Source organism: Lactuca sativa, chromosome 1 (genome assembly GCF_002870075.4).
Source record: "Lactuca sativa cultivar Salinas chromosome 1, Lsat_Salinas_v11, whole genome shotgun sequence".
Taxonomy (NCBI): Eukaryota; Viridiplantae; Streptophyta; class Magnoliopsida; order Asterales; family Asteraceae; genus Lactuca; species Lactuca sativa.
The window spans coordinates 3780858-3796102 of record NC_056623.2 but is presented as its reverse complement, the minus strand read 5'-3'; the positions used below and the strand labels follow the sequence as shown (position 1 = coordinate 3796102).

The 15245-nt window shown below is 39.1% G+C and overlaps 1 long non-coding RNA gene across 6 annotated transcripts; it reads right to left on the bottom strand.

Annotated features, from left to right (window-relative positions):
* Positions 1 to 1458: 1458 nt before the first annotated feature.
* Positions 1459 to 4789, bottom strand: LOC111910772 (uncharacterized). Of its 6 annotated transcripts, none has more exons than XR_008230110.1 (6): positions 3803 to 4788; positions 3667 to 3708; positions 3476 to 3546; positions 2721 to 2790; positions 2260 to 2347; positions 1459 to 1807 (listed from the first exon to the last, which is right to left on the bottom strand). It is a non-coding gene; the product is annotated as an uncharacterized LOC111910772 (long non-coding RNA). The 6 variants fall into 6 exon arrangements; XR_006183855.2 differs by lacking the exon at positions 2721 to 2790 and having other exon boundaries at positions 3803 to 4238; positions 4341 to 4787; XR_006183858.2 differs by lacking the exon at positions 2721 to 2790 and having other exon boundaries at positions 3803 to 3886; positions 4085 to 4786.
* Positions 4790 to 15245: the final 10456 nt, after the last annotated feature.

Sequence of the window (15245 nt, the reverse complement as noted above, 5' to 3'; positions counted from 1 at the left end):
GATTTAACTTCATATAAGGTATATAAGTAGTCTCGTTAAAAAATCTATCAGATGTGATTCGGGCTTCAAGGACATGTCTTCCAAGTCTAACAATCTGTAATCTAGTACCATTGCATGTATTTTGGTTTGGTCGATATTATGAAATAACATGACTAAAACACATGTTTTTAGTGTAAGTTTACGGTTGAAAATTCTAGATGACTTAAAACCATTCAACACATCTAGAGAGTAGACTAATTTCTCAAAACAATCTGGTAACTCTGTCTCACATAAAAAATTTGAAGTCAAATACGTTTTCACTTCATCTTTCATCAATCCTAATATGTAGTTATTGATTGGTTCAATTAGTTCTCTTTAAATGATTCATTACTTTTGACAGTTGGTGAGTAATTTCCTCTCGGTGATTAGTTTTTTTTTAGGGGCGGTTAATTCCCTTTCGGCTATTAGTTTTTTGTTAGTACATGTTCTATTCTAAAGAACCATCAAGTATTTTTCTCGTTAAAGTATATCTACAATGTATTTTGTTTTCGGTTGTAAAAACATGTTAATGTATGGGTTTAATATAAAAGTTTGTTGTTGACTTGATTTACAAATATAAGTACGATGCAATTTGAGTTTTAAATGAGATTGCATTTTTTTTAAATTTGTTATGTCTTTTGGGTTAAAAGTTAAAATATTTGATTGTTGTGGGTTGCATAGGAAAGTGTGTTATTATCTTTAGTTAAAAATAAAAATACAATGTATTTTTAGTTTAAAATTTTCAAATTTAACTAATCATATCAACAATTGTCTTTTTTTGATTAACAGCTATTATGTTCAATAATTTTTTATTTGGCATAAATAAATGTTAGTTTAGGTTATAAATATTATGACAATCTTTAAATAACTATTTTAATATAACATTTTTTTAAATTAAATTTAAACCGTAACTTACATCAACTCCTTGTTTACCTTACACTTATAAAACACATTCCGAGTACCTTAATCTCATATTTACATCATTGATTGTTCCTTATGGATATATTTGGACTAAAATGACAAATTTACCCTTGAACAAACGAACATTCCTTCTTTTACCAAAAGTATATAATATACTTTAAGTTTTAAATCACAATCACGACTTACTTACATTGCTATTTTTTTTTACCAAAAATGCTAATATGTAACTAAAAATAGAGTCGTACTTACATTTTTATTACGTGTTAATAAACCTTTTTTTTTTGTTATTGGTTAAAGGCTAAAAATATGAATTAATGAGGGTACAAACTAAAATACATTGTTTGAATTGGTATTTAAAGCAAAGTACATAGTTACTTTCTGTACAATTTGATATTTTTTTTATAATAAGAACTACAAACCTGGAGGGAGTGTCTATTATTAAATAAAAAACATAAAAATAGCAAAAAAAAAAAAGATAAGTTAATATCCAAATATATTCTAAATTTAAATTCATGCCACTTTACTTTGTAGTTCACTTGTCATGCTTCATTTCACACAAAAAAGATATTAAGATATGTCCATAAAGTCAAATTCGCCAAGTTCTATATAGTCATAACTAAGACTTTACATAACATAATTACAAAAATTGGGTATACATCAAGAAAGTTTAAAGGTTAAAAGAGGTCTTATTCAACCTTTAGATCCCTTTCCATTATTGTATTCATCCTTATTACCGGGACTTATTTTACTAATTGGTTCATTGGTTGTGTACTTATGAATACATCAAACCCAAGAGTCTTGCATTCGAACTATATCAGAATCATTTGCTTGAATCCCAACATCATCAACAACCACCAACATTATCTCACTGCAATCACCATCATCAACACAAAATATGCATAAAAAAATATTTGGTGAAAAAATTAAAATACATATATGAAGCTTCTAGGAAAATCATGATGTCGTTGTAAGTTCATGATTTATAATTTTCTACAAGTCTAGTTCTTCCTAATTTCTTTTCAAATTCATCATTTTCCATATATTCTATTTCCTGGTAAAACAAACCTTCATGCAAATTAAAAAAAAAAGTAACTAAATGTAACTAAATGTATTTATTTCTATATCCAAAGTTAAAATTGTAATAGTTTTATTCCATTCCACCAGATGGAATTACTCATTCCATTCCATTCCATTCCATCAGACGGAATGACTCATTCCATTCTATTCCATCAGAAGGAATGACTCATTCCATTCGATCCATGATTCCCTCATACCAGTCACTACATAAATCATATATATAAAATAGTCAAAAGATATTACCTGAATATCTACACCATGAACAAATGTCACTTCTCGAAGTTTAATAATTTTGTCGATATACACTGTAGTCTCCTTGGTAGAATCCCTCCTATATAGACAAAAAAATCACAAAAGTTATATATATATATATATATATATATATATATATATATATATATATATATATATATATATATATATATATATATATATATATATATATAGGGGTAATAATGTCCAATTGTTTCTTCCTTTTCTTGTTACTCTGTGTTTGCTCAAACAAAATACTTGCACACCTTTTAAGTTTTAAGTCACCCAAAAGGAGCAGAAAGAGGAGGTCACCCATTGTTTAATTAATTTTTAAATGAATTAATTTCAACAATTTCATTTCTTTTTTGCAAATTTGGATTGCATTCTTGAAATTCATTTTCAGTAATTTGAAAGCCAACACATTTATCACATCTTCTCGAAAGGGTACTTACGACTTTTTTTGTATTGTCCGCTTATCATATATTTTTCCATTTTCTGCACGCTTTAGTGTAAGATGAGCACCTTTTCCAGCATTATACCAATTATCATCGTAGATTTGTTTTTTTTTTAAAGAGATAAATTTGATTAGATGGGTACTTACAATAAATAGTAAAAAAGATAAAATTAATAGAGAAAAATAAAAAGAAAATCAACCCTGTTATAAACCAATATATATCAGTAACTTAGTTCCTTCAATATATTACGAAACAGAAAGAAGTGAAAAAAATGGAATATCTTTTGAATTAAACCGATTTTGATAGTTATTAGTTTACATTTATAAAATCTTAGTTGTTCCAAAAATACTCATCGACTAAAATCAGCGTTCTAATTTCACAATTCACAAACTTAAAAAAATGTTCTTTTATAGAAATTAGAAGGAATTTGAATTATTCTATCACATAATTTCCAATCCAGTATGAAAACCTAATCAATTAGAAGGTAGAAATTTTGTATTTTAGATAATTTCATCAAAAACCAATTTTGCTACACAATATTTTAATCAAAATCCAATAACAACAATAAAACTGAATCCAAATGGTTCACATCAGCAAATGAACTTATACTTAGTTGATTGCTAGTGAAGATCATGTATTTCAATCTACATAAAAACTACCAAACACCCAATTAAGAATTCACATCATAAGAATTTGAGCAATTAACGGTAAATACATCATACAGAGATATGGAGAAAGGAAGTGAGACATACATCATATGATTCACAGATTTGTTTAAACATAGCTTCTGTTTCCTTCTTATTATTGGGTTCTTATCAGGATGCTGCTTCATCATAAGATTCATGTGAGATTTCTTCAAATCATTTGCTATCATCAAATCCTCATGAAAACTCAAATAAAAATAAAATTCAGATCAAGAATAAGTGCCAACGATTAAACATACCTTGTTGGATTTAGAAATCTCGCTTGGTTCAGTCATCTTCACCTATATAAAAGAGAGTACATGTTAAAATGACATACTAAGTTCTAAATGACCTGAGAATGAAATCAAATAACAAAATACCTGTCTAACATCTTACCTATTCTTTAGTCGTTAACTAAAGACATCCCCACAAATGTGAATGTCTTATTCCCCCTAATCAGTTCCCAAAGTCATGTTTGCCCTATTTGGATCAACGAAAGCAAGCTCAGAAAGTTTGGTAGCAAGCATGGCTCTAACATAAGATGCAATATTTACATGAGAACCATAAATCGATTTAGGGCTTGAACCTTAAGGGTTTCAAAAGCTAACAATCAAAATGATGCTCTAACATAAGATGCAATATTTACATGAGAACCATAAATCGATTTAGGGCTTGAACCTTGAGGGTTTCAAAAGCTAAAAATCAAAATGAAACAGAGACCATAAGTCGATTTAGGTCTGAAAAACATAAATCGGTAGAAGACTTCAGATTGCAAGATGACGAACACATGAAATGGGAAGGGGAAAACCAACTGAAATAATCAACAATCAACCTGCAACCAAGCCACATACAAAATATGTGAAATTTTGAATGGGTCATCAAGAAGAAGAAGAAAAAACGGAGAATGTGATAGGCGAAATCTTTAAATCCGAACAGTTTTAGCGGATTGCGAGAGTTGATGAGAGCGTGAGAGCCGGAAGATGAAGGAGATGGTGAAGGGTTGTAGATGGCTGGTTGCAGTGGTACCGATGGTGGATGTTCATAGAGAGGGCATAGGGGTGCGACTATATAAAAAAGATTTTTACTTTCTATTTTTCCAGATCCAGCCCCAATATTTCGTTTGTGCTTCAATTTACCTAAATCCAGCCTTGATCTTTTATTGTTGATTATAATATAAGGATGCGGCTAAGCTAAACACAAGATTGAGGGGAAGAGAAGACTTCGAAGAGCAAGATCAGTATCAAATTCAAACCACCACTTTGCAAAGGAAAAAAAATTAATTTGCTGGAAGTAATCGGTGAACTTAGGAAGCTATTCGTCGGTGGAGAAAGCATGGCTGGTGTCAAGAGTGGAGGCTAATTAGGGTTAAGGTTTCTCTGATTTTATGAATATCATTCAGGAAACGTTTTCAAACCATGACGTAAGCAAATAATCTAACGGTCTAAAATATAGGATTGAAATGCAATGAATGGTCCTGATTTCTTAAATGTGGAATTAAAGGTTCTCTTTTAATAATATATAATATTTAAGATACTAAAAAAAATATTTGTTAAGTTATTATATACTCGGTTAGAACCACAAATAACTAGTCATTTAACATAAATAAATGCCTAACGAATACAATAAAAATAGATTTAACCCTCATTTTATAGATTTGCGTCATTTAAAATTATAATGACTTCTTTTAAAATTCTTTTATCGCAAAATTGCAAAAATGGTTTTTGTGGTATGTATTTTTTCCGGGTATAGTTTAAATCCTGAATTTTTTTTTTTGGCTTTGTGGTCATTTTAGCAATGTTTCTATGTGGATTTGATCCCGTTAAAGTTAAAATGACTAATATGCCCTTTTAATTTGTTTTTATATTTTTTAAAAACTTTATCTTTTATTTTAAAATTAATGTAATAATAAATAAAGTGGCGCCACACCCCCCTCTCTCTTTTTCTCTCTCTCTCTCTCTCTCTCTCTCTCTCTATATATATATATATATATATATATATATATATATATATCTCCGAAACAAGAATTATTTATGGGTTGTTTTAAGTTTTACAAATCTTTGAAAAGTGTTCCTATCATGGCTGAAGCTCGAAAATCGACACCACAACAAGAACACCTTAAACAAACCTCATCTTCTCTATCACTCTGAACCAAATCAATCTGTAACATCCAAAAATATGGTCCTAATTTTTTTTATAATAGATAAGATAGTACTTTCAAATATCAATCATTCATCACAACAAAACCAATGGATCAAGTGTTATCAAAATAAGAGTGAATGTCAAATGCGGAACTCCAATGGTGTGTGCGATGCAGTCAACTCAAGCTCTTCCCCTTGGAACCAGAAGTACTAAAACATAAACTAGAAACTGTAAGCACAAAGCTTAGTGAGTTCCCCTAAACTACCAGATATCATACATACAATAAACATATAGTGGGCCCCGTCCTGTCATCGGGGCCTACCTGGAATCGGACCCCGTCTGGAAAAGGGCCCCACCCGGTATCTGGCCCCGCTCGATAATAGATCGGTCCCCGCCCAGTTTACATATAACATATATCAAATAAACACATAACATGCAATAATCTTATAGATACATATCATACAAATAGTCATCGGGCTCCACCCTACATGGGGCCTTAGCCCGGAAAGCATATAAACACATACACATGTAAGAGTCATGAAGACAGCTAGCATACTAACATAGCATAAGCATGGGCCGAAATTGGTGCCTTTAACCCGCTAAACCCAGTGAGGAAACTAACCTCGAAAAGCTAAATCTCACAGAAAGAAATCTCTAGTTGTTGCCCTAACGACTCCCTGAGCTATCAATGCAAAATAACATCCAATCAAGGCTCAAAACCATAACATAAAAGGTTCATCACTAGATAATCTTCCAAAGCCCACCAGTGGCCCATTAATGGCCCAATTTTCCAAATTGAGCCCAAACTCCTCTAATGGGCTTTACCATAAAGCCCAAACATATACACAGTCTAAAAACCTGATTTCAGATGGTCCACTATAGACCAAAGCATCAAGGTCCAAGAAAATGGCCTAAGGGAAGCCTACTGATGGATTGTTCCCTTTTGGAATGTTGGGCGTTCGTCACCAGCCAACACATTGCAAACCATAGCCGGAACGATGGGCGTTCCTCGACCCAACATTGGGCGTTCGCACGCTGAGTTCCAAAAACGATTATTAAGCACTTAATGCCTAAAGCCACACGACCAGGACCTAAATCCATGTCCTAAAGAACATCTAGAACCATAAAGTCACTGACTTGGTGGCTTTGCATGCCCAAAAGGTCCCAACTTCAAGATATAACATTCAACTTCCAGAAAAAGGGCTTAATCTCATGCATGGGGCTTATATAACTCTAAAGATGCAAACTTTAAGAATCTAGAACTTCAGAAACGCCAAGAGGAGCAGCTCAAAGCTTCTGGAGTGGTCACAAACGACAAGATCTCAACTATGGGGACAAAAGGGCTAAAATCCATAAAGGCTTAGATCTAAGCTTCTAATGAGCAAGGTTAGAGCTTTATACCTTAAATGAGCTGGAAATGGAGCAGAGAACCATGATCTATAAGCTCCTACTTGAACCATCACCTTGCACCAAGCTTCTTTTCCTTGAAAAAGAATCAAACACACATAACGAGCTCACAACACTCTTGGAGGCTCTAGGATTTCGAGATTAGGGTTTGGGGCTATGGAGGCTGGAAATGAGGCCAACACCTGGGACTTAAGGTGTTTAAATAGGTCTTAAATCCTAAAATTAGGGTTTGAGCTCCATGCGTAAAGGCCCAATGTTTCCCAAGGAATCGCCCCGCATTCGAGCTCCGCCTCCAAAAGTCCAAACTTGGCAGGAATGGTCCCTCCTCCCCCATAAAATTGCAAAACAAGGCCACAAAGCAATAACTTAATATATAAGGGACCAAAAATAAATAATACTTGGATCGAGCGTTATAATTCTCCGCTACTTGAATCAGAATTTGTTCTCGTAGTCCGCCGCCTCGAATAACTTGGGATAATGCTCCCTAATCTCTTCCTCCGGCTCCCACGTCCATTCAGACTCCTTGCGGTGCAGCCACTGCACCTTAACCAACTCCACAACCTTGTTCCTCAAGGTTTTCGCCTTCCGATCTAAAATTGCCACTGGTCTCTCAATGTAATTCAGACGATCATCCACCTGAATATCCTCCAAAGGTATAACTGCGAAATCATCCACTAAACACTTCCGCAGCTAAGAGACATGAAAAGTGCTATGAATCTGACTAATCTCGGCTGGAAGATCAAGACGATAAGCTACCCGAACCACCTAAGACAAAACCATGAATGGGCCAATATACCTGGGGCCTAGCTTCCCCCGCTTCTTGAACCGGATGACACCTTTCCAAGGTGACACCTTCAGTAGAACCATATCCCCCACCTGGAACTCCAAGTCTGACCGTCACCTATCGGCATATCTCTTCTGCTGGCTCTGAGCTATCTGAAGCCTGCTCCAAACCTGCTGAATCAACTGAGTGGTATTAAGCACCACCTCGGTACTCCCCATAACTCGCTAACCAACTTCGCCCAATAAATCGGGGTTCTGTACTTCCCCCCCCCCTAGAGCATCCCAAAAGGAGGTCAATCGATGCTAGCGTGATAACTGTTATACGAATTTTTTTCTGACGGAAGATACGTATCCCAACTCCCAACGAAATCCAACACGTATGCACGCAGTATGTCATCAAGAGTCTGAATAGTCTGCTCACTCTGCCCATCGGTTTGCGGATGAAATGTCGTACTAAAATGGAGACGAGTGCTCATCTCGTCATGAAACATCTTTTAAAATTTGTAAGTAAAACGAACATCCAGTATGAAACCACGAACACCGACACCGCATGACGTGCCACCACCTCCCGAACATAAATCTCGGCTAACTTATTTGCAGAAATACTCTCCTAGATCGAGATGAAATGTACGATCTTGGTCAATCGATCCATAATGACCCAAATAGAATCCACTCCTCGCACAGTCCTAGGAAGCTTCGTGATAAAATCCATAGTGATGTCTTCCCATTTCCATACGGGAATCTCCAATGACTGCATCTTGTCGTGAGGTCGCTAATGTTCGGCCTTGACCTTCCTGCAGGTCAAACACCGCCCCACATACCACGCTACGTCCCACTTCATGCAGGGCCATCAATAATCAGGACGAATATCCCTATACATCTTCGTCGCCCCGGATGGATGGAGAACCTCGACTTGTGGGCCTCCTCCATCAAAACCTGGAGAACACCTCCCCAATACGGAACCCAGACTCGCTGATGCAGCGTCAGCAATCCGCGGCTATCAAAATCGAAGGAAGCCACCTGACCCACAATTTGCTCGCTCTTTCGGTGCTCTTCCTTCATAGCCTTAACCTGTGCCTCACGAATCCTCTCCAACAACAGAGTAATCACGGTCATCCTCAAGAATAGATTTCGGATCAGAGCCGCACCGTATTGCAACTGAGAGCATCGGCCACCACATTGGCCTTCCCTGGGTGGTACAGGATCTCATAATCATAATCATTCACCACATACAACCATCGACGTTGTCTCATATTCAGATTCGGCTGGTCCATCAAGTACCTTAGGCTCTTGTGATCTGTGTAAATGGTACATCGGGCCCCATAGAGGTAATGCTGCCAAATCTTGAGGGCGAAACCACAACCCTCAGCTCTAAATCATGCGTCGGATAATTCGCCTCATGAGGCTTCAACTGCCTCGAAGCGTAGGCGATCACGCGACCCCGCTGCATCAATACTGCCCCTAAACCTGTGATCGAAGCCTCATAATAATCCACAAAGTCATCAACACCCCCCGGCAAGGTCAGAATCGACGCCTCACATAACCGATGCCTAAGAGTCTCAAAAGATGTCTGCTGCTCAGGCCCCCAGCAAAAAGTCACCGACTTCTTGGTCAGTCGGGTCAATGGAACAACGATCTTTGAGAAATCATGGATGAATCTTTGATAGTAACCCGCCCGACCATGGAAACTCTAAATCTCAGATGGAGACCTCAGAACCTCCCACTGCATCACAACCTCAACCTTAGCCGGATCGACTAGAATACCCTACTGATTGACAAGGTGTCCCAGAAACTGTACCCCATGCAACCAGAACTCACACTTGGATAACTTTGCAAAAAGTCTCTCCCTCCTCAAGGTCTCAAACACCTCCCTCAAGTGCTTCTCGTGCTGCTCATGAGTCTTGGAATAGACCAAGATATCATCAATAAAGACTATCACAGACCGATCCAACATCGGTTTGCACACGCGGTTCATGAGATCCATGAACGCGGAAGGAGCATTGGTGAGCCCAAATAGCATCACCACAAACTCATAATGACCATATCGAGTCCAGAAATCTATCTTCTACACATCCTCATCCCAGACCCGCATCTGATGATAACCCGATCGCAGATCAATCTTGGAGAACCAAGATGCACCATAAAGCTGGTCAAAAAGATCATCAATCCTCGGGAGGGGGTAATGGTTCTTCATCGTTACCTTATTCAACTCCAAGTAGTCGACGCACATCCGATGGGACCATCCCTTCTTCTTTACAAACATAATCGGGGATCCCTAAGGCGAACTGCTCAGCCTGATAAATACCTTGTCTAAAAGCTCCTGCAGCTATGTAGACATCTCCTGCATCTCGAGAGGAGCCAACCGATGCAGTGCTTTGGCTATCGAAGCCGCAACCGGAACTAAATCAATCCTAAACTCCACCTGCCTCTCCAGAGGTACCCTAGGAAAATCATCCGGGAAGACATCCGGATACTCCCGTACAATCGGCATATCACCGAAGGTCGCCTTATCCTTATCCGGGGTATCCATGACATAAGCGAAAAAATCCAAACATCCCAGAAGAAGATAGCGTTTGGCCCTCACTGCTGCACACATAATCAACCCATGTTGCGGTCTCTCACCCTGAATCACCAACTCTCCCCCACTTGGGGTCGGATCCCATACTAACTGCTGCTCACAGTCGATGACTATCCCATTAGGGCTCAATCAATCCATTCCCATGATGACCTTGTTCCCTATGCAAAGGAATGGGAACCACATCAACCGGATACTGGTCACTGAATAACTGGAGGGTACAATCCCGATGAACTCTCGCAACCCTGACCGTCCTATCACCAACAATCTCCACATCAAAAGGATGATCCAGCTCCCCCGGAGCTCCAGCAAATCTCTTGCTAAGCACAAGAGATACAAAAGATCGGGTAGCCCCCGAATCAAATAATACCAAAACAGAGATACCGTTAACGAGGAACGATCCTAAAATAAAACACATAAACATAAGCAACAATTTAATATAAAGAAAGAGACATGGAGAAGATATATATCCGTCACAACATCGGGAGCTACAAACGCCTCCTCCGCCGTCAGCTGGAAAGCCTTGCTTTTCGCCGTTGGCGCATCTGCCCGACCCTGACGGCCTTCAGTAATCCTCAAAGTCGTAGGTGCGGGTGCTAACACTGGTCCTGCTATAGCCAAACTCTGACAATGGGCCTTCTTGTGGCCCCTCTGATTGCACTGAAAGCAAATCAGATGAGATACCGGAGTGGTGGGGGTGGCAGTAGTACAATCCCTGCTGATATGACCAGTTCAGCCACACTTGAAGCAGCCAGAACCACCCACTCTGCACGTCCCCTCGTGCACCTTGATGTACTTGCCACAGCGGCTACGGCCATTCTGGCCTCTCGGTCTACAATCATATACCTTGGGCCTCTTGCCCGAACCCTCTACACTCATCACAGAATATGGCCTCCTCTTCTTCTCCATCTCTAAGTCAATATCCCTCTCCCTAGCCCTCGCTATCATGTCTTCCAGCGTCTTGCAGTTGGATCGACTAACAAACTGCCAAATATCACTCCTCAGCATCTCATAGTATCGGGCCTTCTTCATCTCCTCGTCCGCCACATACTGTGGAACCAGAAGTGCCCTCTCCCTGAACATAGCAGTGATCTCAGCCACCATCTAAGTAGTCTGATGGAGATCATGCAACTCTCGCACCAGCTGCGGCACCTCCATCACCGGTGCAAACTCGGCTCGGAACCTGGTCGAGAAATCACTCCAAGTCATCGGATCAATAGCCACATCATCTCCTATAGCATGCCCTGCCTCTTCCCACCAATCACGTGCCATGTCCTTTAAGAGGCAGGAAACTAGTCTGATCTTGTCCCCCTCGGGACAACGGATGGTATGGAAAGCGTTAGCAACATCTGCTAACCACCTGCTGCTCGCAATGGGATCCCTCGCCCCATGATAATCTGGCGCTCCACATGCCCGAAACTCCATGAAAGTCAGAGAGCACGCCTCGACCAAAGCCACAATCTTAGCAAGAAAGGCGCTCAATCTCTCATCAAGAATGTACAAAATACCCTCATTGACCGTGCCAAAGATTACATGAGTTTGCTCAAGAATACTACATGTAATCTCAGACAATATGAACTCCCTCGTTTGGTCATCAAGATTCCCGACTCCAGAGCCTGAGCCTGAACCCTCCCCAGCACCAGAACTGCCCACTGACCTGTCTCGTAATACCACCATACTGAAACTAGACCATAAAAACTATCAGAATATGCATCGATACACACATCGGGGAAATCACAACTCTACAAGCTCCTGACTTCATTGCAACCCTCCTTGAATCCAGTACGGATCCTCTACTTCCAGTAGTACGGACAAATACTACCTTCCACATCTACCTGTACTTTCCTCCAAAAGTGCCTTAACTCAGCCAAGTTACTCTATAACCAACAATTTCCTCACATATAAGGCTATCAACACTAAATCTCATCCTAGGTTATCCCAGGGCAAACTCAACACCACTATCCTCCATCAGCTGCAGAAGGAACTCACGCTAACTTCCTCTAACTAGCTCACGAATACAATTACATATTACACAAACTAGATAATTCTTCGAATGAAAGGCTTCACACTACAACGGTTGAACTAAAACAAGAGCTGCACAGTAGAGTTAAACCTAACCCTCTAAAATTATTTAGTTTCCATAATATGTAACTTTGCATATTCGCTTACTAATTAGCTAAAACTAGCTAAAACTAGCTAAAACTCCTAAAAGCACAAAGCAAGCAACATTTGAGCATCAAGTAATCAGAATAAAGCATAACCTAATCAGGCCTCCCTATTACTAACTGATTAGTACTAACATGCGAATCCATAAGCCCATAAAGAGGGCATACAAAGGCATCTCTCCTAGATCCTTAGCCCTAATCTAGCATGCGATTCACAGATTCACAATTCAAAACATATCATAAACATGTATGGGTATTTTGGGATAACTTACTTAAGCTCGGCTGATTGCATGCACCACACCCTCTTTCTCTTTTAGATATCCTTTTTATCAAATGTTTTTCTTTTGAAAATTTCTACCCAGTCCTTAGTTTGAGTTCAGACACACCGGGGAGTGTGCCCGAGTCCCTCAAACCAAGGCTCTGATACCAACTTGTAACATCCAAAAATACGGTCCAAAAAATTTCATTTTTTTTAATAATAGATAAAATAGTACTTTCAAATATCAATCATTCATCACAACAAAACCAATGTATCAAGTGTTATCAAAATCAGAGTGAATGTCAAATGCAGAACTCCAATGGTGTGTGCGATGCAGTCAACTCGAGCTATTCCCCTTGGAACCGAAAGTACCTGAAACATAAACTAGAAACCGTAAGCACAAAGCTTAGTGAGTTCCCGCAAACTACCACATACCATACATACAATAAATATATAGTGGGCTCTGCCCTGTCATCGGGCCCCGCTCGACATCGGACCCCGTCCAGCATCGAGCCCTGCTCCGTAATAGATCCGACCCCGCCCAACATACATATAACATATATCAAATAAACACATACACATGCAATAATCACATAGATACAAAGCATACAAATAGTCATCGGGCCCCGCCCAGAATCGGACCTTAGCCCGGAAAGAATATAAACACATATACATGCAAGAGTCACGAAGACAGCTAGCATACTAACATAGCATAAGCATGGGCCGACATTGGTGCCTTTGACCCGCTAAACCCAGTGAGGAAACTCACCTCGAAAAGTTGAATCTCACAGAAAGAAATCTCTAGCTGTTGCCCTGACGACTCCTCGAGCTATCAGTGCAAAATAACATCCAATCAAAATCCAATAATCCATCTCTGGGTAGAATGACCATTTTACCCCTGGCCTAATTTGGTTCATGACTAAGGCCCAAAACCATAACATACAAGGTCCATCACTAGATAATCTTCCAAATCCCACCAGTGGCCCACTTATGGCCCAATTTTCCAAATTGGGCCTAAACTCTTCTAATGGGCTTTACCCTAAAGCCCAAACATATACATAGTCCAAAAACCTGATTTCAGATAGTCCACTATAGCCCGAAGCAACAAGGTCCAAGAAAATGGCCCAAGGGACGCCCACTGATGGAACGTTGGGCATTCGTCACATGCCAACAGATTGCAAACCTTAGCCGGAATGATGGGCGTTCCTCGACCGAACGCTGGGCGTTCGCACACTGACTTCCAAAAACGATTATTAAGCACTTAATGCCTAAAACCACACGACCATAACCTAGAACCAAGTCCTAAAAAAATCTAGAACCATAAAGTCACTGACTTGATGGCTTTGCGTGCCCCAAAAAGGTCCCAACTTCAAGATAACATTCAACTTCTATAAAAAGGGCGTAGTCTCATGCATGGGGCTTATAAAACTCTAAAGATGAAAACTTTAAGAATCTATAACTTCAGAAACGCCAAGAGGAGAAACTCAAAACTTTTGGAGTGGTCACAAAAGACAAGATCTCAACTATGGGGCCAAAAGGGCTAAAATCCATAAAGGCTTAGATCTAAGCTTCTAATGAGCAAGGTTAGAGCTTTATACCTTAAATGAGTTGGAAATGGAGTAGAGAACCACGATCTATAAGCTCCTACTTGAACACCACCTTGCACCAAGCTTTTCTTCCTTGAATGAGAATAAAGCACACACCAAAACACACATAATGAGCTCACAACACTCTTAGAGGCTCTAGGGTTTCGAGATTAGGGTTTGGGGCTATGGAGGCTAGAAATGAGGCCAACACCTGGGACTTAAGGTGTTTAAATAGGTCTTAAACCCTAAAATTAGGGTTTGAGCTCCATGCTTAAACGCCCTGGGGAACGCCCCGCGTTCAAGCTCTGCCTCCAAAAGTCCAAACTTGTCAGGGATGGTCCCTCCTCCCCCACAAACTTGCAAAACAAGTCCAAAAAGCAATAACTTAATATATAAGGGACCAAAAATGAATAATACTTGGATCGAGCGTTACACAAGTTTTTTCACCTTCGAAAACGTAAACTTTATTGATTTTTCTGGAAACCTAGATGAGCAAGATAAGCACTAATAATTGTTGAAGCAGGTGCTTGTAATAATCCTATGCACTTCACTTTGCCTTCCTTTACTACTTTCTTCAGCTATTCCATATGTTTATTATAGTTTTTCACTTACACAAAGTTTTAAGAAAAAGTAGAATTTTTCCATGGCTGGCATACAAGATTTATATTGCAACAAAACGAAACTAAGCAGTAAGTTGAATCTTTCGCTTTGATAGAGTAAAAGATGTTTGAATAATCAGTTTAATGATGTCAAAGAGGGGTGTTTGGATGCGTTTTTCTAAAAATTCCCAAATCAAAGCAATTTAGATGTTTAGAAACAATTAGAAGCATTTGATACATTTGGTTTTCTCGCACCAGAGGCAATGGAGATCCTCAACAGAGTCCAACAGGTCAGGCATTCTAATGTTATATCTCCTAGATCCACA